The sequence below is a fragment of the Pelodiscus sinensis genome, chromosome 13 (assembly GCF_052426305.1).
Source record: "Pelodiscus sinensis isolate ZL-2025 chromosome 13, ASM5242630v1, whole genome shotgun sequence".
Classification (NCBI taxonomy): domain Eukaryota; kingdom Metazoa; phylum Chordata; order Testudines; family Trionychidae; genus Pelodiscus; species Pelodiscus sinensis.
In genome coordinates this window covers 3,829,093-3,850,966 of record NC_143064.1, presented here as the reverse complement: position 1 = coordinate 3,850,966, position 21,874 = coordinate 3,829,093, and the positions used below count along the sequence as shown (strand labels likewise).

At 51.8% G+C, this 21,874-nt stretch overlaps 1 long non-coding RNA gene across 1 annotated transcript; it reads left to right on the top strand.

Annotated features, from left to right (window-relative positions):
- The first annotated feature begins 5,201 nt into the window (after window positions 1–5,201).
- LOC142831308 (uncharacterized) lies at window positions 5,202–7,503 on the top strand. Its single transcript, XR_012907033.2, has 3 exons — window positions 5,202–5,470; window positions 5,596–5,680; window positions 7,389–7,503. It is a non-coding gene; the product is annotated as an uncharacterized LOC142831308 (long non-coding RNA).
- The last annotated feature ends 14,371 nt before the right edge of the window (window positions 7,504–21,874 follow it).

The following is a 21,874-nucleotide window of genomic DNA, read 5'->3' as shown; positions in this document are numbered from 1 at the left end:
CTCCTCATGCAGTATTCAAGATGTGGGCGCACCATGGATTTATACAGAGGCAATATGATATTTCCTGTCTTGTTATCTAACCCTTTCTTAACGATGCCCAACTTTCTGTTTGCATTTTCAATTGCCGCTGCACACCGAGTGGCTGTTTTCACACAACGAGCACCAGTGTCTCAGAGACCTCTTTTTGGAGGGGATTTGTGGGGACGCTGTAGAAGAGACGATCTAGGTGTGGGCTGAGAAGCCGTGAGGGACGAACCTTGGGAACATCCCAGCCCACGGAGAAGACTTCAGGTGAACTTCGTTCTTAACAAAGCCAATGGCAGGCCAGGGGGCACGTGCCCGGGGCCGGGAGTTGGGGGAAGGCACCCCCTTGTGGGGGGCTCGGCTGACAGGGGCAGCCTGGGAGATGTGCTGATGGGCACGCATGCCCTGGGCAGCCCCGGCCGTTTTGTGGGTTCCTCCAGCTGGTCCCTAGCTCCTGAGGGGGAGGAGGTGTGTGGACAGCTTCCGTACCCAGCAGCCCTTTCTGCGGCCTGCAGCCCAGGTTCCTCGGGCGGAGATGGGGCAATGAGCCCCACCCCTTCGGGTAGCATGTTGGGGTGGGGGTTCAGGAAGGAGAAGGCAGCTTTGTGCCCAAGCTGGAGGGGCCTCTGTTCTTACCGCTGGGGGGTCCTGACTGAGAATGACCCACCTGACTGGCGTGACACGGTCTTTCTGCCCTAGGCCACACAGCCCGTACCGCTCACCCCTCATCCCTGTGCCACGGACCAGGTTGTGCTCTTCCCTCCCCTCACGATCGCGATTCCTGGCGCAGCCTCCCTCGGCCATTGGTTCCTACCCTCCTCGGGGCAGTTGTTGCCATGGGAGCGGCAGGTTGCCTGGGAGGCACTTGGGGTCCCTCCATGGAAACCTTGCTGCTCTGAGCTGTGGGCTTGTCTGACCTACGGGCCTTTCCTTTGTTGGCGGAGGGGTTCAAAAACATGGCGGCATTAGCCACCTATGTCCCGTGTGGCATTCCCTACTCTGGGGAGAAGACATCCTGGACACGACACTCTGGTCAGATGCTGCTGCCGTGCCTCACACCAGCTGCTTTTTTCAGACCGCAGACATGGGTGAAGGCCCAGCTGGGAAGGCAAGCCCAAGCCCCGCCCCTTCTCCCGAAGCCACGCCCTTTCCACAAGGCCACGCCCCTTCAACAACCTCCCTCCCCAGCTCAAGCCCTGCCCAACCCCAGCCTTCAAACCTGATCCTTTCTGGCCACCCAGAGGACCAGGACTGTCGCACCGTGGGCCCAGCCCTCCCCAGCAGCGGGGCAGTGTAAGCACTTTCAGAAAGGCAATGCCTCCCCTTGCCTACAGCACTCGCAGACCAGCTCTTCCCTCCTTTCCATGCAGAGTTTGCTGAATCAACTTTAATCCCCAGAGCAGATGGGGCTGATTTGGAGTCTGTGCAACCTCCCTGGCTCCAGCTAGCACTGCAAAAGGCTTTTTAAGGCTGGCGTCCCTGGTGGCTTGCAAAGAGCAAATGAGATGAGATCTCTGTCTGACACACCGGCCTGCTGGCTAGCTTGCCCCACCGAGGGCGTCTGTCTTGCAGTGCTCAGTAGGTGTGGCACTGGTGCTGCCGGCTTCCCGTAAAAGGAGACGCTGCCCGTCGGGCATTACGTCAGACTCGCTGCAATCCCTGCCTGGCTTTCCCGAGGCAGAGCCGTCCCTTGAGCGGCTGCCAATGTACCTTTGATTCCTGGCGCTGTAATTACTTGCTCGGCTCGGCTCTCCCAGCGGTCTACCTGCACAGGCTGATCTCTGCGAAGGGAGCTGCTCTTCCCTTTTCACTTCGGGGAGGCAGAAGCCGACTTTTGTTCAGTCTCATTTTGATGGAGCACGTTCATTTTCAAGCATTGGTCGGGTTCCTATCGATTTCCCTTCTCACACTTGCAGGGAACGACGGGTTTGAAGCCTTTTCCCACCATTTTTTTTATTGATTTAAATGTTTGCTTTTTCAGGAACATTGGGCGGGGTGTGCAGACAGTGATTTAATGAAGCAGATTCAAAAAAGATTCAAGAAGTTGAAGCTTCCTCCGTGTTAAAACACAGCGTGCCAACAGCACATGGCAAAATACGCCTAGTAAACACCTGTCACTCAACATACCCTATCTGCTTTTCTCTTTGCTCGCGAGACCCAGGGCCACATTATGACTTTCGTGGGCCCGAGCCACTTTTGCCTTCGTGGGCCCTTCCCACCATCATAATATCAATATTAAAAATTATTTTTGATATAACTTTAAATACTTCAACATTTTATTTTTTTTCTGTTTTAGGCAAAACGTAATAGATTTTCATGGGCCCTAAAAGTTTCATTTTTTTCTGATGTGAGAAAAAAATTAAAACATTTTCTTCGCCCCTAAAAGTTCATTTTTTGTCTTCGGATTTTAAAAGAAATTAAACCATTTTCGTGGGCCCTAGGCACTGTGCTTAATGCATAAGTTGGCCCTGGCGAGACCCTTCGGAGCAAGCCGCATTCAAACACCTTCATCGCCCGCTTGTGACTCGAACGAGTTTCTCATGCAGCGTTTTTCTTGTTGTGCCTATAGGTAAAGGCTGAGCGTTATGAATGGAAATATATTTTGTTGGTTTGTGTGCGCATGGCGAGATCGACATTTAGCGACACAAATCTAACCCTTGCAAGAGTATTCCTAGTGCATCTCCCCACATGGGTCCTTCGTTCGCTGCATGTTCCCTCTGGCTATGAACTTCAGTCAGGGGCTTGCTTCTCCTTTAGAGGAATGGTGGGGATGCAGGAATCCGTCAGATTCAAACTGGCCCTCAGGGACAAGGCATGCGCACGGTTTAGCTGTTGCCCTGGCCTGGCCGGGATGGTTTGGAATTCACTGGGCCATTCAAATGGAAGTGGAACGTTCCGACACAGCTGTGCCGAAAGAACAGGTCTTACTGGTCCTGCCCCGACCCTGCTATGCCAGTACCTCTAAGAAATGTTAAGGCACGTTCGCCCCTGGCTCCTTGGTAACCACGTGGGTCCCAAGCCATGTGTAGGCCAGAAACATGGGACTCCACCCAGGAGCCGGTGCCGTGGCAGGCAGGTTTCCGGTGCGCTCAGTGTAAACCCGCACATAGTCAGCAGGTTGGGGTGCTCCGCATCACCTCCCATTGCTGAAAGATGCAGCCCCATGTCAGGCCTCTACAGACCGGCCCCTGCACCAAGAGTGATCCTCCCCCTTGTCTCTATGGACGCTGGCCAGGAGGGGGCTCTCGGGCCTGGTGTAAATGCCACTGGACTCAGTGTAAAGCCTCCCTCTGACCCTGTAGCTGCGCTTGTTCTGCCAGACACCTGTGTGGTGCACCGGTTAGACATGAGGTACGCTCCAAGGGCACAATGCGGGGGGGTGGGGGGTGCCTCATGACTCTTGAGCGGAGTTGGGTGAGGTCATAGGAACGTCAGAACGGCCAGACTGGGTCTGCCAGCAGTGGCCAGTGTCAGATGCCCCAGAGGGACTGAACAGAAACAGGGAATCATCAAGTGATTCCTCCCCTGTCATCCATTTCCAGCCCCTGACAAACAGAAGCTAAAGCCACCATTCCTACCCCTCCAGGCTAATAGCGGTTGATGGATCTAACCTTCATGAATTTATAAAGCTCTTTTTTGAACCCTGTTAAAGTCCTAGTCTTCACAACATCCTCTGGCAAGGAGTTCCACAGGTTGACTATGCGCTGAGTGAAGACGTAAAAAGTCATGATGGAACCCCTTCCCATGCGTCAGGTCACAAGGCCATTCTAGTTTGGGATAGTTAGTTAGGTGACCTGGACACCCTCTTTAGGCAAACTCTAGTTGTGCTCCCTCATGTTCTCGCAGGTGGAAGAAGTGACACAAGTCCCAACAACTCCTCGGCCCATTCCAGCGTCCCTGTGTCTAAGCTGCAAACAGTCCGAGGGAAATTTTACTTGTCTTTAAAAAATAAAAATTAGCAATAGTTTGAGGCAACGTGAGGGAAATCTTTCTACTGGTGTCGAGCTAAGCTTGTTTGACAGCCTGAGTTCCAGGCCAAATTTGCCATCACAATGTCCCTCCCAAGCGATCGCTTTTTTAGTGGAAATCATCCATTCTCTCCTGACCGGGACGACATGTATCAGATATTTCTCTTGTTACCCAGATTCCTCATTTCTAGCTTGTACTCCAGCAAGCGCAAACGCTGAGTTTCTACACAGAACAACGCTAAGTTTGGGGAAACGCCTGGATGGATTGAGCCGGATTTTTACAAACTGAGAAACTGATTCTTACGTTGGTTCAGGAGTCGCCCGAGTCGGGCTGCGGCAGCTGGTGCTCCAGGCAGAACGTGCAATCAGTGCCCCCAGCTGCAGGGCCATCAATGGACTGACATCATCGGGCACCCCGTGACGTCATCATCAGGTGCCCCATTGAAGGCGGCGCCCTAAGTGGCGGCTGAGTCCGCCTAAAGTCACAGGCCGCCCCGGTATAGGTTGAACCTCTCTAATCCAGAACTCTCTGTTCTGGCAACATCCGTGGTCAGGCAGGATTTTAGTTGCCAGATGTCCACTTAGCATGGGGGTGGCCAAGTTTCCCACGGTCCCATAAAGTTTGTTTGCAGCCATGAGCCCTGGCTCTCAGTGGACTGTGCTGTGATTTAGGTCTAATTTACCATAAATGTCTTCTCAGAGCCCAGCAAGCAGTGGCAGTGGCAGTCATGCTGTTAGACAATATTGACCTCCTGTGGTCCGGCAAATTCTCTGGTTCGGCACGGGTCCGGTCCCCAGAGCGCCGGACTAGAGAGGTTCCACCTGTAGTACATTTGTATGAGACTAAGGATAGAGGTGGGGCAAACAAAGTCATCACTTTAAAACAGGGTCAGGGAAACTTTCTGGAGTCGGGAGCCACTGACCCAAAGTCGGGGACCACACAAAACTGAGAAGCAAAAAAAAAGAAGTCACGGATGTGGCCCCCAACAGAGAAGCAGGAGGCGGGGGGGGGCAGGCTAGTAGACGTGGTACCCCCCCCAAGTTTCTGGGATGGGGTAAAAAATGAGGGGTTCAGTGTGTGGGAGGGGACTACTGGGAAGTGGGCTTAGGGTGCAGGGTCTGGGTGGGAGGAGAGGTGCAGGAGCCTCGGGGGCCGGATCCGGACCCAGGGCCGTATGTTCCCCAACCCGGCTTTAAAAGCATGGCAGACCAGGTAAATCCTGCCCCACAGAGTCTAGACATCCCCTTAGACAAGGGCCTGTAGCGTCACTTGAACCGTGAGACGTCGCGTCTGTCCTCAGGGACGGTGCCCAGTGAGTCTGTAGCGGGACGATGAGGCCGGATCTCCTATGCTACGAGGCAGCTCGCGCGGTCTGGGTGACGGCGGCAGTGATGCCAAGCAGAGAAGAGCACTTCCCGGCGGTGGCTGCCGACTGAAACAGCGACAAATGACTCAGCACCTCCCGTGACGTGCCCAGGTAGCGTCAGCCTCCCAAGCGGTCCAGCGTGCAGACGAGAACGTGACCCAGGGGTTTGTTTCCCGGTGCGTCTCGTAAACGGCAGACGGGTGATTAATGTTCCTCTGTCTGTTTCCCTGTTACAGCCTCGCGCAGAAGCCTAGACATTGCTCGGATCCGCTGTTGGTCTGAAAGCTGCAGCCCTGTTATTTGCTTAAAAACCAGACTACGGTGCGTATATCTGTTCCTGGGCTCATCCGTCATGTAGTTAACTCTCCCCCCGCTCCCTCCCGCTGGGCAGAAAACGGCGAGAGGAGGGCTGTCTGCATTAGCTGTGATATAAAGAGACACCCCACCCGTCCCCTTCCTGCTCTCCCCTGTATTTCAGCCATCATCAGACTACTTTGCTGTAAGAATGATTGAGTTGGGTTGGGTCCTGCTTTGGGCAGCGGGTTGGACTCGGTGACTCCTGAGGCCTCTTCCAACCCTCATGGTCTATGATTCTAGGGTCGTGCTTCCCCTTGAGAGATCGCACTGCAATTACAGCTGGGCAGATAGGACCACGGAGGGGCGAAATGATCAGGGTTTAGAGTAACTTAGTGGCAGAGCTACAGAGATGGTGCCATGCCTTCTGACTCCCATTCTAGTCCATAAGAACATAGGAACAGCCATACTGGGTCAGCCCAAAGGTCCATCCAGCCCAGTATTTTGTGATCTGACAGCGGCCAATGCCGGATTCCCCGGAGGGAGGAAACAGAACAAGGACTCATCAAGTGATCTCTTCCCTGTCACCCATTCCCAGTCTCTGGCAAACAGAGGCCAGGCACACCATTCCTACCCATCCTGGCTAATAGCCAGTGATGGCCCTAACCTCCATGAATTTATCGAGTTCTATTTTGAACCCTGTTGAAGTCCTGATAAGACTGAGACGGGACATGACAGCAGCTTTCAAGTACCTAAAAGGGTGTTACAAGGAAGAGGGAGAAAAATTGTTCCCCTTGGCCTCTGAGGATGAGACAAGAAGTAATGGGCTGAAATTGCAGCAAGGGAGGTTTAGGTTGGACATTAGGAAAAAGTTCCTACCTGTCAGGGTGGTGAAACACTGGAATAAGTTGCCCAGGGAGGTTGTGGAATCTCCATCCCTGGAGATATTTAAGAGCAGGTTGGACAGACACCTGTCAGGGATGGTCTAGATCAGTGTTTCTTAAACTTTTTAAGATCAACGAACACCAAATAATTTTTTTTATGAGGAACACTAGGGATTTTTTGTTGAGAGAAAACAAAGGTTGGGGGGGAAGGGTAGGGGGAGAAAGTTATTGAGAAAAAAAGTGTTGGGGGAAAGTTATTGAGCAAAAAAACAATTAAAAAAAGTCGCCTGCCCCTTTAAGGGTGGCCATTTTGAATTCTGTTGTTCCCTGCAGCACACCTCTGATTGCCTCGCGGCCGCAGAGCACAGTTTAAGAATCACTGATCTAGATGGTGCTTGGTGCTGCCATGAGGGCAGGGGATGGGACTGGACGACCTCTTGAGGTCCCTTCCTGTTCTAGTATTTTACGATTCTATGACATGGATGGGGCATCTGTCACAGGTCGAGCAGTCACCGGTGCCTCCTGCTGGTCCATCAGGGAATTAGCTCTTCCAGCCCTGGAACGCCCCCTGCTGGCTGGCATCTTGCCCTTAGTTACCTGTCTAAGGGTTTGTCCTTATTAAACTGCATCCTATTTACCTCAGACCATTTCTCCAGTTTGTCCAGATCATTTTGAATACATTTGTAGAATATTTTCTTGTTACCCTTTACGATGGCTGTAGCTAGATTGAGCTCGTTTCATGCCTTCGCCTTTCTGATTTTGCCCCTACATACTTGTGTTGTTTGCTTATATCCATCCTTTGCACTTTGACCTAGTTTCCACTCTTTATAGGACTCCTTTTTGATTTTTAGATCGTGTAAGAGCTCCACGTTAAGCCAAGGTGGTCTCCTGCCATAATTCCGATCTTTGCTACGCCGCGGAACACGTTTGCTTTTGGTCCCTGAATAAAGTCGCTTTGAAAAACTGCCAACTGTCTTCGGTTGTTTTTCCTCTTAGTCTTGCTTCCTACGGGACCTTACCTACCAGCTCTCTGCGTTTACTAAAATCTGCCTTCCTGAAATCCATTGTCTTTACTTTGCTGTTCTCCCTTCTGCATTAGAATCACGTGTTGCTTTCCTAGTCTACGTTGGTGTCCCTCCTGAAATTTCTCTGAGGCCTGATAAAGCATCATCATACCTCTAGGCCCCTTATAAGATGATCCTCTGAAGACTGCTTCTCTCGCTGCTCTTCCAGCCTGCAGAATCCAGGGGTGAGCCTTCTCGTTCTGCCTGAGGCTGAGAGAAGCTCTCTCACGAAGGAGAGACGCCATGTGAATTACTGGTTTGTGCTACTTTCCACGGCTACAGTGTGGTCTTGCAGGGAGGGGACTTATCCATCGAATTCCCCTTCTAACCAGGCCGTTCTGACTGGCCGCCTGGCACAGGAAAGGATCTCCACTGTTGCCTGCTCCGCTAGAAACAGAAAGTTTTGCTGTGCCCGGGGTCAGGGCATGGTATGTCCCCTGGCTCTCTGGTTCCGGCCTGACAGTGCACTGCCTAAACAGTCATATTGCGTACACCTTGTGTCACGGGGGAAAACCGGCCCAGAGGCTCCTTCTACCAGACAATGTCCAGCGTGATTCTGTGCTTTGACAGCCCTCAGAGAGCCAGGAATGCCTGCTGCCGTAGGTGTACCAGGGCTTCTTCCTGCCCCAACTGAATTGCCTCAGACAAAAGCCGCGTGAGAAGCACCATCCTCCCCTCCTGATCAGGCTCCGATGAGCCATCGACTCTTCATGAAACCTCAGAAGCCGAGATCCAGCCTCTTCCCAACAAAACCTGCTGGGCAACTTGAGCGGCGTTTCCCTCCCAAGCGCTCCAGGGGAGGAGGGCACGTGGAGACTGCCTGAATTCCCATGACTACGCTTTGCTTTCGCCCAGCTTTCCCCAGGCCGGCGGCCATCTTGGAGCCGGGACTATGTGCTGTCCTCCAAGCTCAGATAGGCGTGGGTTCCCAGGCGTGCTTGGGCGAGGGAGGGGAGACTTTCCTGCAGGCCCAAGGCTTGACTCCAGTCGGGCTTGTGCCCCTCATCACGGGTGCCAAACCGACCCTCCTGGTTTGGCCTCCCTCCCTGGAACCACGGGGCAAATACCAATCGACAGGACTCTGCCTTTCCCCTCTTGGGGGCAGACAGCCGAGCATCATGGTGTGGACAGTGTAGGGGGCTGTGAAGGGCTTTGCACTCCCTCTGCAGTCCCTCACAGCGCCGTGAGCAACACTATCCCATGACACCGTCCTGGCTATGACAACCTTGCAGCCCATGGGGATAGAGGGCCGCTCCTGCACCAAGGTTGCCCATTGCTGCTCTAGATAATACTGAGTCCTGACGTGCGGGCAGGGGACTGGTCTAAAGGGCCTCTTGAGGTCCCTTCCAGTTCTATGATTCTACGGTCAAGCAGCCTCCAATACCATATTGACCTGGCCAGGTGGGCCTCAAGCAGATGGCAGCAAATATTTGGGCAGCATTCTAGGCCGGGCTGGAGCATGCACAAAAGATGCGGGCCATGTAGCCATGCCATAGGCCCTTCGTTGGCCTTTATGGGGTTGTCCTGCCCTTGAGTGGCACCGTACAACTGCCAGTGTGAACATACACTGAACACGCCACCTCCCCGCCCACCTTAATCCCTTTGCCAGACCCCAAACTGGGTGGTGGCCAGTTTGCATGGAGGTCCGGCCCCTCTGGGATCTGCCCCGGTGAGGACGATTTGTGCTCAGAGTGACACCGCTGTAGCTGATTTCAGTGCCACAGCCAAGGTGTAAATGGGACCCGAATCTTGTCCGCTTTGGATTAAAAACCGATGTGCGGCGAAAGCTGTGAGTTGCTGTTTGAAATGTCTTTACTCGAGACCCTCATGGAGCCGACGGTCCTAAAGTAATCACACGCTCGGTCTTCCGTCACGTGCAAAAATTAAAACGGCCACCGAAACAAAAGTTCCTAATTTGGTGGGGGAGGGAGAGAAAAGGGGGGCAGGTTTTGCGGTGGGTATTACATCAGCACCAATTCAGTGTTGAATTGGGATGAAATAATGAAAGCCCCTTTGTCTGAGCGTTAGTAGCATTTCTATTCTTTTGCTCCATGGATACAGGCAGACGTGAGATCCTTTACTGTACTACTACTGACATCAATAAAAGAGCTATTTACTTAACACATTTGTTTGCATGTGACTTGTTATTAGGCTCCTGGTGCAGGCTCTCTGCCGTGCATATGACTGTATGAAGAGGCATAATTAACCAATGCTATTTGCTGGCCATGTATTCCTAAGTGTCTCAGCTCTCCTTGACCGAGAAATTAGCTTCTCTGCGATCTAATGAAAGGTTTAGTCTTTCTAATTTATTTTCTTAGATTAGACTCAGAAAATAACCTTATTATTCTAATAGGTAGAGCAGTCCCCATGGAAGATCGGTATAAATGAAAAAACAACAGGGGAAAATAGGCCAGAGCAGCTATTACCAGATATTCTCTTGGACCTTTTAATTTTGGGTCAAAAGCTGTGGAATTTAGACCAGATTCTTGGTGTCTGTGCAAAAGACAGAGGCAGTGGTATTTTTCTGTGGGACCCAACTAAATTTTTAATGGAACAAACATTTTCTCTGGAAATATATTTTAAGTGCCTGGTTATTAAAACAGTGGTAGACTGCAGATTCAATAAAATTCCTATTCATACAGTCGTATGCATGGCAGACATATGTATTAGTTTTAAAAAAAGGTGGGTAGTCTGTGTATATATATATATATATATATATATATATATTCATGAGCTTTCGTGGACAAGACCCACTTCCTCTGATTATATTATATTATATTATATTATATTATATTATATTATATTATATTATATTATATTATATTATATTATATTATATTATATTATATTCTCTAAGGTGCTATAAGACTACTCATTTTTAAAGTTACAGACTAACACAGCTACCCCTCAAAGCATATTTGTTAATATTTCTGTTTGAGTCCACTAGGGGGAGCTACCTAAAAAAATCCAGAAAGTTCGCATCTGAGACTCTTCCCACAACATGTTGGTAACTAGTAGGTACTTGTATAAATATCCCATTCAAAATGTTTTCCATCAGACAATGCAATTTCATGAACCCTATCCCGGGAATGTGAGGAGACCAATGTCGACGGGTTTCGTTTCAATCATGTCAAAAATGCTTGATTTACACTTTATCATTTTTGATTATTTCATTTCTGCCTTTGTATTATAGTAATTGAACATGTACCTTGAGCTTAAGAGTATATGCAGACCGTATATTATATTTTAGTATCATAGCCTCAACAAAATGAATCAACATCACTGAAAATGAAATATTTCAATGGCTCCCAATTGGATTTTTTTTATTATTATTATTTTTGAAATTTTCATTTCATGGGAAATTTTGAACTTTCAGCTTTTTGTGCCGATTCAACCTTTTTTAATGTCAGATTTTCCTATGGAAAGAAAACCCCAGCTCCAAATCCTCTCTAAACCTATGTTTTCTTGCATGTTTGCTCCTGCGTAGCCTGATGAGTCTGATATACATTTGGTTTTCTCTTTTTGAGCTGATCTCACAGAATTCCAATGCAATTCTGAAGCGACTAGGAGGCCTTGAGCCATTTAGAGCTATAAATGCATTCAGAGATAGCACGCGCTGGTGCGGCACAGGAGTCCATAGGCCCAAATTCCACCACCATTGTTCACATTGTATAGTACCTTACTCCAGGGGTAACCCTGCTGATTTTGATGTGGCTGTTCCGCTCAGTGTAAAGGTATGAGACTATGCCACACAGTTGGTGTTCATGTCAGCTGCAAGGTTGCACAGGTAAGACACGGAGAACAACACTAGCAGCTTGCTTGCTTAGTTGTGCAGTAGTACATGGGTATCTTTGTTAGGCCCTTGAGACGCTATATATAGTACAACACATTGAAAGGTGGTGGTGTTGTGTAGGTAAGGAAACTTTATTCCTATTAGGGCACAAATATTTCTCTCCAAATTAAAAGACCATCCAAGCAGCTCTCTTGTCAAAAATGCCTCCTGTGACAGAGCGGAAAGTTAGAACCAAAGTTTTCTCCCATCACACCCTGTTAATTTCAGAAATAAAGCAATGGCCCCTCCCCTGCTCAGCAAAGGTCCCCCTGGCGCCAACTGGGAAAGGCCCCCAGATGTGTTGACTGTGAAAACACAACCCCGCAAGAAGTGCCGTGAGGGAGACCACAACCCCCCCACCGTGAACATAGACATGCTGGGACTGTCGGGAGCTGGCGCGTCTGGAAGAACGTCCGGGGTCTCTAGGGAGCAGCAACACGCAGGCTGATCCAACGCGTGGCCGGCAGGCCTCCCATCTGAGCTGTGTTATTCTGAGGAGCAGTCCTGCCTTGCCTCTCCCATCCATGCGCATCAACCGTTCCTTGCCTTGTAAGCATGCAGATACGGTGTCCCCCTTCCTGTTGGGCTAACAGGGAAACGCGCGCTGGTAGGGAGCGTAGGCGGCGTCAGGCGATCCTGCGCCCTTTGGAGCACGCCGCACACCCTGGAGACCGGATCAGGCGGGGGAGGAAAGAGAACAACCGTGCCGATGCAGTCAGCTGGATCTCCCTTGGCTGTGGCCCAGGGCCCAGTGGCAGAGGAAGGAACTGGGAGCCAGGCAAGCAAAGGGGTTCTTCCTTCAGCCTAGGCACTAGGCGCACCCGCTTCAGTTCTTCAGGACCTGGGTTCAAAACCTGCTGATAACCCAAGTATGGTCTGGTCCGTAGAAGCTGTAACAACTCATGGATGGTTTTACATGACATGGAGCCTGGGTTGGTTGGGGGGGGGGAAATGACCATAGTGTCAGAGATAGGCAAGCACACTGGGAGATGGGTTGAAATACTGAGAGACAGCACCTGATGGGCTTTGCACCTTATTCTTTGGTTGACACGTGTGACGGGGTGAGGCAGCCCCGCCCTGAACTAGCAGGGCCCGGCCAGGGTTACCTGGCTGCAGAGGCCCCTCCCCCACGGCCCTACCGAGCATGCCCAGGCTGTAGCTGTGCTATAAAAGCCTGGGGAAGGACTCAGTCGGGGGAGACCGCCGGAGGAGGAGGACCGGTGAAGGGAGCTCCCACTCAGCTGTTGCCGGGGTCTCCAGGAGAGGCCGGAAGGGACGCGGAGGTGAGTTGGGGCATCCCAGGGACTGCCGTCTGAGGGGACGTTGTCCTGGAGCTCGCAGCAAGTTGGGCAAGTACATGGGAAGGAAGCCCGGGGATCCCGGTAGGAAGTGGCCCAGGGCAGGAGCGGGAGCCGCCTCTCCCGCCCCGAGAACGTCGGCGCGTTTCGGCCGGATTGCCCCGCCGAGGGAGTGACCCGTTACCCGGGCACTCACAGGGCCCTGGGCTGGGACCCGGTGGAGTAGGGTGGGGCCGGGTCCCCCTACCTGGGGGCCGTCCCCGCGACAACCTATAAACTGCCTTGTGGACTCAGGCCAGAGGGCCTTAGCCCTGCGGAAAGGGCCTGCTATAAACTATTGTGTGGACTTGGGCCAGGGGGCCCGTGGACTCAAGAGGGCAGGCGGGAGGGGCCCGCCACGACACGGTACAGGGACCACGTGAGCACGAGCCTGTAAGCTAGTCCGTGACAACGGGCCAGCGTTTAAACTTCAGAAGCCTTTACAATAACGTCGGCAGAACTGTGCACCTACGAGGCACACACCGTCCACCTTGCCTGAGCGTTCGAGTGGCCACTTACCCAGCTAACCCGGCATCTGCATGCACAATTTCAGAACACGTGTGTTCAACTGCAGTAGCAGTTCGGCAGAGAAGGCCCTGGGGATGACAGTGGATGAGAAGCTGGAGATGAGTCAACACGGCGCCCTTGTAGCCAAGAAGGCTAATGGCATATTGGGGTGCATTAGGAGGAGCATTGCCAGCAGACTTAGGGAAATGATGATTCCCCTTTATTGGGCACCGGTGAGGCCACCTCTGGAGTGTTGCCTCCAGTTCCGGGCCCCGCACTGCAGAAAGGATGTGGACACATTGGAGGGAGTCCAGCGGAGGGCAACGAAAAGGATTAGGGATTGGAGCACGTGACTTACAAGGAGAGACGGAGGGAACTGGGCTTATTCAGTCTGCAGAAGAGAGGAGCGAGGGGGGATTTGAGAGCAGCCTTCAACTCCCTGAAGGGAGGTTCCAAAGAGGCTGGAGAGAGGCTGTTCTCAGTGGCGGCAGAACAAGGAGCAATGGTCCCAAGCTGCAGTGGGGGAGGTCTAGGTTGAAGATTAGGAAAATCTATTTCCCTAGGCGGGTGGGGAAGCGCTGGGCTGGGTTCCCTGGGGAGGGGGTGGAATCTCCATCCCTAGAGGTGTTTAAGTCCCAGCTTGACCAAGCCCTGGCTGGGCTGATTGAGTTGGGATTGGTCCTGCTTTGGGCAGGGGGCTGGACTCGATGACTCCTGAGATCTCTTCCAGCCTGTAATTCTGGGATTCCGTGAACTTCTCTCAACCACGGGAGCAGTATCGAAAGCCCGGCTGTTTCCGTATTCGATGGGCCAATTTCCAAACTCAATTCTGCTCTGCCCCAACTGCCCTCCTCTCTTCCAGCCTAGCCACTCTTCTCCCTCCTCCCCACCATCCAGCTGTGCATGTGCCCCAGCCCCACCCACATCCATCTACTGCCTCACTCCCCTCCCCCTCTGCACCCTGCCTGGCTTTCTCTGGGGCTTCTGGGATGGGGGAGTCTGGGCAGCCCTCGCTGCCTGGGTGCAAAGGAAGGCTGGTGGTGAGTGCCGAGGCCAGGCGGTGCAGACTGCAGAAGGGGAGGTATCTTGGCAGGCCTCTGGCTAGCTCTTTGCCTGCCCCGTCTGACCGTGCAAGGCGATCAGGCACAAGGTCCATCAAGCCCAGTGTCCTGTCTGCCCACAGTGGCCAAGGCCAGGTGCCCCAGAGGGAGGGAACTGAACAGATAATCCTCACGTGATCCCTCCTCTGTCACCCATTTCCAGACAAACAGAGGCCAGGGACACCATTCCTACCCATCCTGGCCAATAGCCATTGATGGACCTGACCTCCATGAATCTATCTAGCTCTTTCTTGAACCTTGTTAAAGTTCTAGCCTTCACCACATCCTCTGGCGAGGAGTTCCACAGGTTGACTGTGCGCTGAGTGAAGAAAAAATTCCTTTGGTTTGTTTTAAACCTGCTGCCTATTCATTTCATTTGGTGACCCGTAGTTCTCATATTGTGGGAATAAGTAAATAACTTTTCCTTATTCACTTACCGGTCATGATTTTATAGACCTCTATCATATCCCCCCCTTAGGGTATGTCTACACTAGCCCCCTAGTTTGAACTAGGGAGGCTCATGTAGGCATTCAAAGTTGCAAATGAAGCCCAGGATTTAAATATCCCGGGTTTTATTTGCATCTTACTATCAGGTCGCCATTTTGAAATTTCACTAGTCCGGACTAACTGCCCGCGGCTACACGCGGCAGGGACCCGGTAGTTCAAATTAAAGCCCCAATTCAAACTACCTGTTAAACCTCCTTGCAGGTTTAGGACTTTAATTCGAACTACCGGGTCCCTGCCGCGTGTAGCCACGGGCAGTTAGTCCAGACTAGTGAAATTTCAAAATGGCAACTGGACGGGAAGATGCAAATAAAACCTGGGATATTTAAATCCCGGGCTTCGTTTGCAACTTCGAATGCCTACATTAGCCTCCCTAGTTTGAACTAGGAGGCTAGTGTAGACAGACCCTTAGTCTCCTCTTCTCCAAGCTGAAAAGTCCAAGTCTTTTTAATCTCTCTTCATATGACACTCGTTCCAAACCCCTCATCATTTTTGTTGCCCTTTTCTGAACCTTTTCCAATGCCAATACATCTTTTTTGAGATGAGGCAATCACAGCCGTACACAGTATTAAAGATGTGGGCGTACCATGGTTTTATATAGAGGCAATAAAATATTCTGTGTCTTATTCTCTCTCCCTTATCACAGTGTTTGCCTCGCTGTTCTAATCTCCTGAAAAGGAGGTTTTCAAAGGAGATGGCTGCAATTCTGAGTTAAGCTGCATACATTACAAGGCCAATCAATGTTTTTTTCTCTCCGCACTGTGGAGCATTGGAAGGCGAGTTTCTCCACTTTGTGTACATTACAAACTGTTCCCAAAGGGCTGCTGGCTTGGCGTTTGGAGTGCCAAAGTTTGCAGCGGTACCCTATGCAGAGCCCTCCTTACCCAAATGCAGAAAACACAGCTGCATGGGGCACCCGAAAATTTGGGGCACCGCTGGGTCTTAACGTCTACCCACCTGCCTCTTCAGAGCCTTCTTCTGTGGCTCTGCTTCCTCCGGAGAGGATCTAATGAATTCAAAAGGGAATTCAAACTCTGCCACAGCTAATATCAGAACCGTGAACCTGTGAGAGAGCCATTCAAGCGGTAACGAAGCCATGTAACAGACATGGGCCAGCTCCAGGTATGCACTGTCCGTTTCTGAATTTACTGTCGACAGGAGCTTAGTTTAGACTTTGTTTTCAATCTATTTCATGGTTGAAGATTCTAAACTCACATCTCTAAAGTTGTCCATCCCCCCCGGCAGCCATCGGGGCTAGGGCTCCAGGTAAATAGCGCTGTGTAAGCCCTGTACATCCTAAGGACAGCCCTTCCGCTATCCATTATTGCCATGTGCTGGAGTGGAGCTATAGAATTGGCAGCAAGGTGCTAAGATGGAAGGACTGAAAGCAGTAGCTGGTTTTACGGCTCACACGCCAACATTTCCTCTTTTGCTAGAAGGAGCAGCTGTTCTCCCTGTTTATAATACACAAACAGACTGCATTGTTTTCAGCTTTTTTTTTTTTTTATTACAGCAGAGATAGGGGACATGTGGCTTTTGGGAACAAGGCAGCAAAAGACCAACCCAGCCAGTTCTGTGCTATGAAGGTCGGTATTGTCGGGAGCCAGTGTATCTTCTTGTATGTAAATCCCCTCCGGGACTTACCACAAACGAACTGGCGCACATGTGGAACGAAAGCCTTCCGCTGTCATGCCCTTGACGTGCACTTCGGTGCTGAACGGTGGCCGGGTAAAACCAGCTCGTTGCTGCTGCTCCCGGTGTATGTCCGATCCTGAGGTGACAGTAAATGGGGACGCCCTGGTGCGCAGCTCTGGCAAGCTGGATGAGCTGCGGCAAAAGCCAACAGAGAGCTATTTGAAGAGCTGACAGCGCCCCGGGTTGCAATAGGACAGAACCTGGAAGAAATTGTAAGTGACTTTCACCGCTGGGTCAGTCCCGTCTGCTGCTTTTGGGACCAAATGTAAATTTTACTCCAGTGAGTCCCACAGAGCCAAGAAATCTGGTGGAAAGAGGCGCAGGGGCAGGGAATGTGTGTGTGAGGGAGATATAGGGGATGTCATTTGCGGGCAGTGGGCCTGGAGGGGCAGCTTTGCGTTTGAAATGTTTTAGTGTCTCTGCTGATGCACGAGCGGAACCCAAATCCCGCTCGTTCTCTCCTAGCGGGGTCAGCGCTGCAGGGCTGAGAGGAATAAAGCCAGGACAGACCACCAGTCTTCACACAAGTCCTTCGAAGTGACTCTGAGTAACCCCCGGGGCACAGGTCACCTGAGGGAGCTGGAGCCATTTTACCAGAGAGCTGCAACACGGCATTCCACTGTGAGGAGAGACGCGCTCGGCCCTTCTCCCCGCGTCCCCAGTCCGCCTGGGGGTTTCCGAGCCCTGACGGAGTATCTGGTTGGGAACTCTTGAGGCGCAACCGTTCGATGCCACCTTGCGCACAGCTGACCTGGTTTTTCTCACTTGGCCTATTTGCCTGAGTAAAACGCACAGAAGCCGATTACTCCTTTCACCGACATTTTTGTGGTAACGAGTGGATGGTTTAAGAGGTTCCTCCGACCCACTTATCTTTCTCCGGTGTGCTGTTACAGAGGGCAGTCTCTGAAAGCCAAGCGCGGGGACTTACGGCTCGCTTGCTAGGCCCGGTGCCAAGCCTCTGCCGTCTCTTGTGAATTCTGGTGGCTTTAACGCTTGTGAATTCAAGGCAGGTTATTAGCATTAGCCGGAGGCAGACGCTGTGCGAACATGCTGGTTCATTCACGACATAGGGTTGGTGATTACACCTCAGTCCTGCCTTGCCACACACCTCGTATCCCCCTCGGAGCCGAGTTAGCAATTACGTGCTGTGCTCCGCAGGTGTAAACAAATGGCCGCTGGGGAGTGGGAAGAAGGATCACAACCTTCTTCTCGTTGAGGGCCCAGATCAGAGTAGAGCTCTGGCGTCTGACTCAGAAAGGGTAGCGCCTGCATCTAATGAGTCATCTCACTTTGCTGGTATTTGCTTGTCCTGGGTGGGGCTCTTTAGACATGTTCATAGGCTTAGTAATATCCAGAAATCCTCAAGCCCTGCTCTGTGCTTGTGTGAAAGAGCATTTGCTCTGCAAACACGGGAGTAAACTATCAAAGACTTGAGGTTTCGTGAGATTAGAGGGTTCATTATTAGTTAAAAATATTAAAGCAAAAAAACCTCCACACACTCTCCCCCAGTTTTTAATAAGAAGCAAAGAGCCAACACTTAGCTGTTCCTGAGGAGTACTAGAGTGAGAACAGCTGTCCCTCCGTTTCTGGGGAAACGGGCGGGGTTGTACTAGGGAGGACGTAGCCCCACCTGTGTTGGGGGGTTTCTCTCCCCCAGGGCAACTCAGAGCAGCTTCCTTACCACGGACTGCCTGGTTCCAAAGTGGCTGCAAAGTTTTGAACTGCGCCTTGCGACACGATACGCAAGTTGCTTGGAACGTTTCCAAACTGGCTCCATGAATCACTTGTCTAGGTCCAGGAGCGTCCGCTGAAGGGCAACACACCCGACCCCTAAGTGTGTGTTGGGGAGGCGGGAGGATGTGGTCCGTACAGGGCTTGGCAGCAGTTGGGGGTCTGGGCAGTTAGTGGGTGCTGTGTGGGAACTGGCAGGCTGGGTTTGAGGGGAGGGTGTCTCATGGTAGGTTGGGGTGGCAGGCGGCTGGGTTATCAAGTCCAGCCCCCTGCCCAAAGCAGAGCCAATCCCAACTCAATCAACCCAGCCAGGGCTTGTCAAGCAGGGACTTAAACACCTCTAGGGATGGAGATTCCACCCCCTCCCTGGGGAACCCAGCCCAGCGCTTCACCACCCGCCTAGGGAAATAGTTTTTCCTAATATCCAACCCAGACCTCCCCCACTGTAATTTGAGCCCATTGCTCCTTGTTCTGCATCCGTCACCACTGAGAACAGCCTCTCTCCATCCTCTTTGGAACCTCCCTTCAGGAAGTTGAAGGCTGCTCTCAAATCCCCCCTCACTCTTCTCTTCTGCAGACTGAACAAACCCAACTCCCTCAGCCTCTCCTCATAGGTCACATGCTCCAGCCCCCTCAGCATTTTTGTCGCCCTCCGCTGGACCCTCTCCAATGCGTCCACATCCTTTCTGTAGTGGGGGGCCCAGAACTGGACGCAGTACTCCAGATGTGGCCTCACCAGAGCCAAAGGGGAACAATCACGTCTCTGGATCTGCTGGCAATGCTCCTCCTAATGCCCCCTAATATGTCATTGGCCTTCTTGGCTACAAGGGTGCCCTGTTGACTCATATCCAGCCTTCCCTTTGGCTGCATCACGAGGAGGGGAGCCGGTATGGGGGGGACAAGAATAGAAGCCAGGGCATCAATGGGGCTTTTGGGGTGAGCCGGGGCAGCCAGTCAGCAATGGAATTAAGGGGAAAGAGACCTTGAGGGGGGCGAATGGCAATAGGGAGGCAGAGCCCAGTTTACGGAGCGCTGTGGGGAGGAAGTTGGCTGGCGTGAGTCCCCGGCGCAGCCGAGAGGTGTCGGTGGTGCAGGCACCATCGCTCACAGGAGACCCGCCAACAACTCAGGGCATATCTCCGCCAGAAAGCGACGCGTGGAGTGGGCTGTGGTGTGAGAGCCACTGCCTGAGGCACAGGGCTGGTCTCTCGAGGGCGGACTCCACCCACTGGCAGGGCCTTGTGGGAAACCAATTGGCCGCTGCCCGCCTGTGCATGGGGCTGCCAGTCGGGTCTCAACCAGCGCTCAGGAAAAGTGCACGAGGCAGGCTCCAAATTTCAGGACCGCCCCTTTGTGACTCCCCAAACTGCAGGGGCAAATAACGGAGGGCACATTTTTCTACCCTCGGTTATTGGCGGGGGCACGGCAGGCCACTTGAAAGCCTAGGTACCGGCTTGCCAGGTGCAGCCGTTTAGCACCCTCGACTGCCCCTACAACGTGAAGCCAACCTCTGTCGTTCTCCTTCGCTCGCTGCATTTTCTTTGCACCCATGGGGCTTTGCTGAGGTGTTTTGTTTCCCTACCACGTCTCCCCCTTAACGTTGCTTTCTTCTGTCGGCCAGAGATCCTTCCTCCGAGATCCAGGCCAGCCCACTTTTTTTTTTTTTTTTTCAGTTGGGTTGATCTCTGCACTGCGGAGTTATTAATAAAAAATCACAATGTCATGGAGCAGCCCACGCCGTCAGAGCTGTCAGTGTCGCCAAGACAGCATCGTGGGCTTCCCCCTCCCCCGGCCCCCCCGGAAACCCTGTGCAGCAGCAATTGTGTGACAGATTTAAAAAAGCCGTGAAACCCTCCAGTGCGGTGAGTGAATTTGGGGGCACAGCGGTACGTGGGAACATGAAAAATGGATGACGGCTGACATTCCATGGGCAAAAGCGGATGACTGTTTAAATACTTTTTAAATTCTTGTTCAACAGAAGTTGTGAAAATTATCCTGCGTGGTAAATAATTTATTGCAGATGTCATGTTACAGTCTTAATTAGGCTTATGGATGAGCGCTGGGTACAGAAACTAGTTCTCGTCTCTTTGGCTGCGGTATTGAACGTTCCTACCCAGGGGCGAGCAGTCAAAAAGAGCCATTTACCATGCTGCAGAATTTGACTCTGCCGAGTTACTTGCAGTAGGTCTGCTCGTTAGTACGGTCAGAAAAGTTGGGTGTCTTGTATTTGAAGACAACTGCTGGAGAGCTAGAAACCAGTAGCCCCACTTAACTCCTTGCCTGAGGTTTAGGCCAAAGAAGCGAAGCTTAAACAGTTCTGAAGAAAGCCGAGAGATGGCTGACCAGGCAGAATGCACGGAGGGACATTTTATGTGTGGGGGGAGCGGGAGGGAGAAGCGCTGGGTAGTTTTTGGAACAGGGTTCCATGGGAGGGCTTTTGGCAGGTCTGCTTCCTCTGTGTGGAACTTTGTAGAGCTTTCCATGCGGACGTGCCTCAGTGGCTGATGGGAATTGTAGTCAAGTCCCTACGAGGCAGCTCTAGGGATGGGCTGGCCACATGGTTTCAGGGACTGGCTCTGAGCTAGGAGGACGTGTATACATATGTGTGTAGCATGGTGTTTGTGCATGGGGAATTAATCACACAGCCTTACCCAGCAAGAAGAGGCGTTAGCAACCAAGACTTTTAGCACCTGAGTGTGACAGGTGCAATCGAAGGTACAGCTGGGGAGAGGGGGGTGTATTTATGTTCCTAATGTTATGGCACATCCCAAAGGCATACATGCCACCTCTGGAAGTGACTAGCGGTACTCAGTGGAGGAGCTAGCGTCTCTGGTTTGTGCAGATGTGCGCCCCTAGAGGGGATAAAAGCCTTACTGCTGCTGTCAGCTCAGCTAGTGGAGCTGCACGTTGTATGAGCTGGACAGCCCTGGCTCTGTCTGTCCCGCCCCTGCTGCGAGGGCTAGCAGATCTGTGCAGATCATACAATCACAGAATCCTAGAACTGGAAGGGCCCTCAAGAGGTCGTCGAGTCCAGTCCCCTCATGGCAGGACCAAACACCATGACAGGTGTCTGTCCAACCTGCTCTTAATTGTCTCCAGTGATGGAGATTCCACAACCTCCCTAGGCAACTTATTGCAGTGTTTCACCATCCTGACTGGAACTTTTTCCTAATGTCCAACCTAAACCTCCCTTGCTCCAATTTAAGCCCATTGCTTCTTGTTCCATCCTCAGAGGTCAAGAAGAACATGTTTTCTCCCTCCTTGTAACACCCTTTTAGATACTTGAAAACCGCTATCATGTCCCCTCTCAGTCTTCTCTTTTCCAAACTAGACAAGCCCAATTCTTTCAGTCTTCCCTCATAGCGCATCTTTTCTAGACTTTGAATCATTCTTGTTGTTGTTCTCTGGACCTTCTCCAATTTCTCCACATCTTTCTTGGAATGCGGTGCCCAGAACTGGACACAATACTCCAGCTGAGGCCTAATCAGCGCAGAGTAGAGCGGAAGAATGACTTCTCGTGTCTTGCTCACAACACTCCTGTTCACGCAGCCCAGAATCATGTTTGGT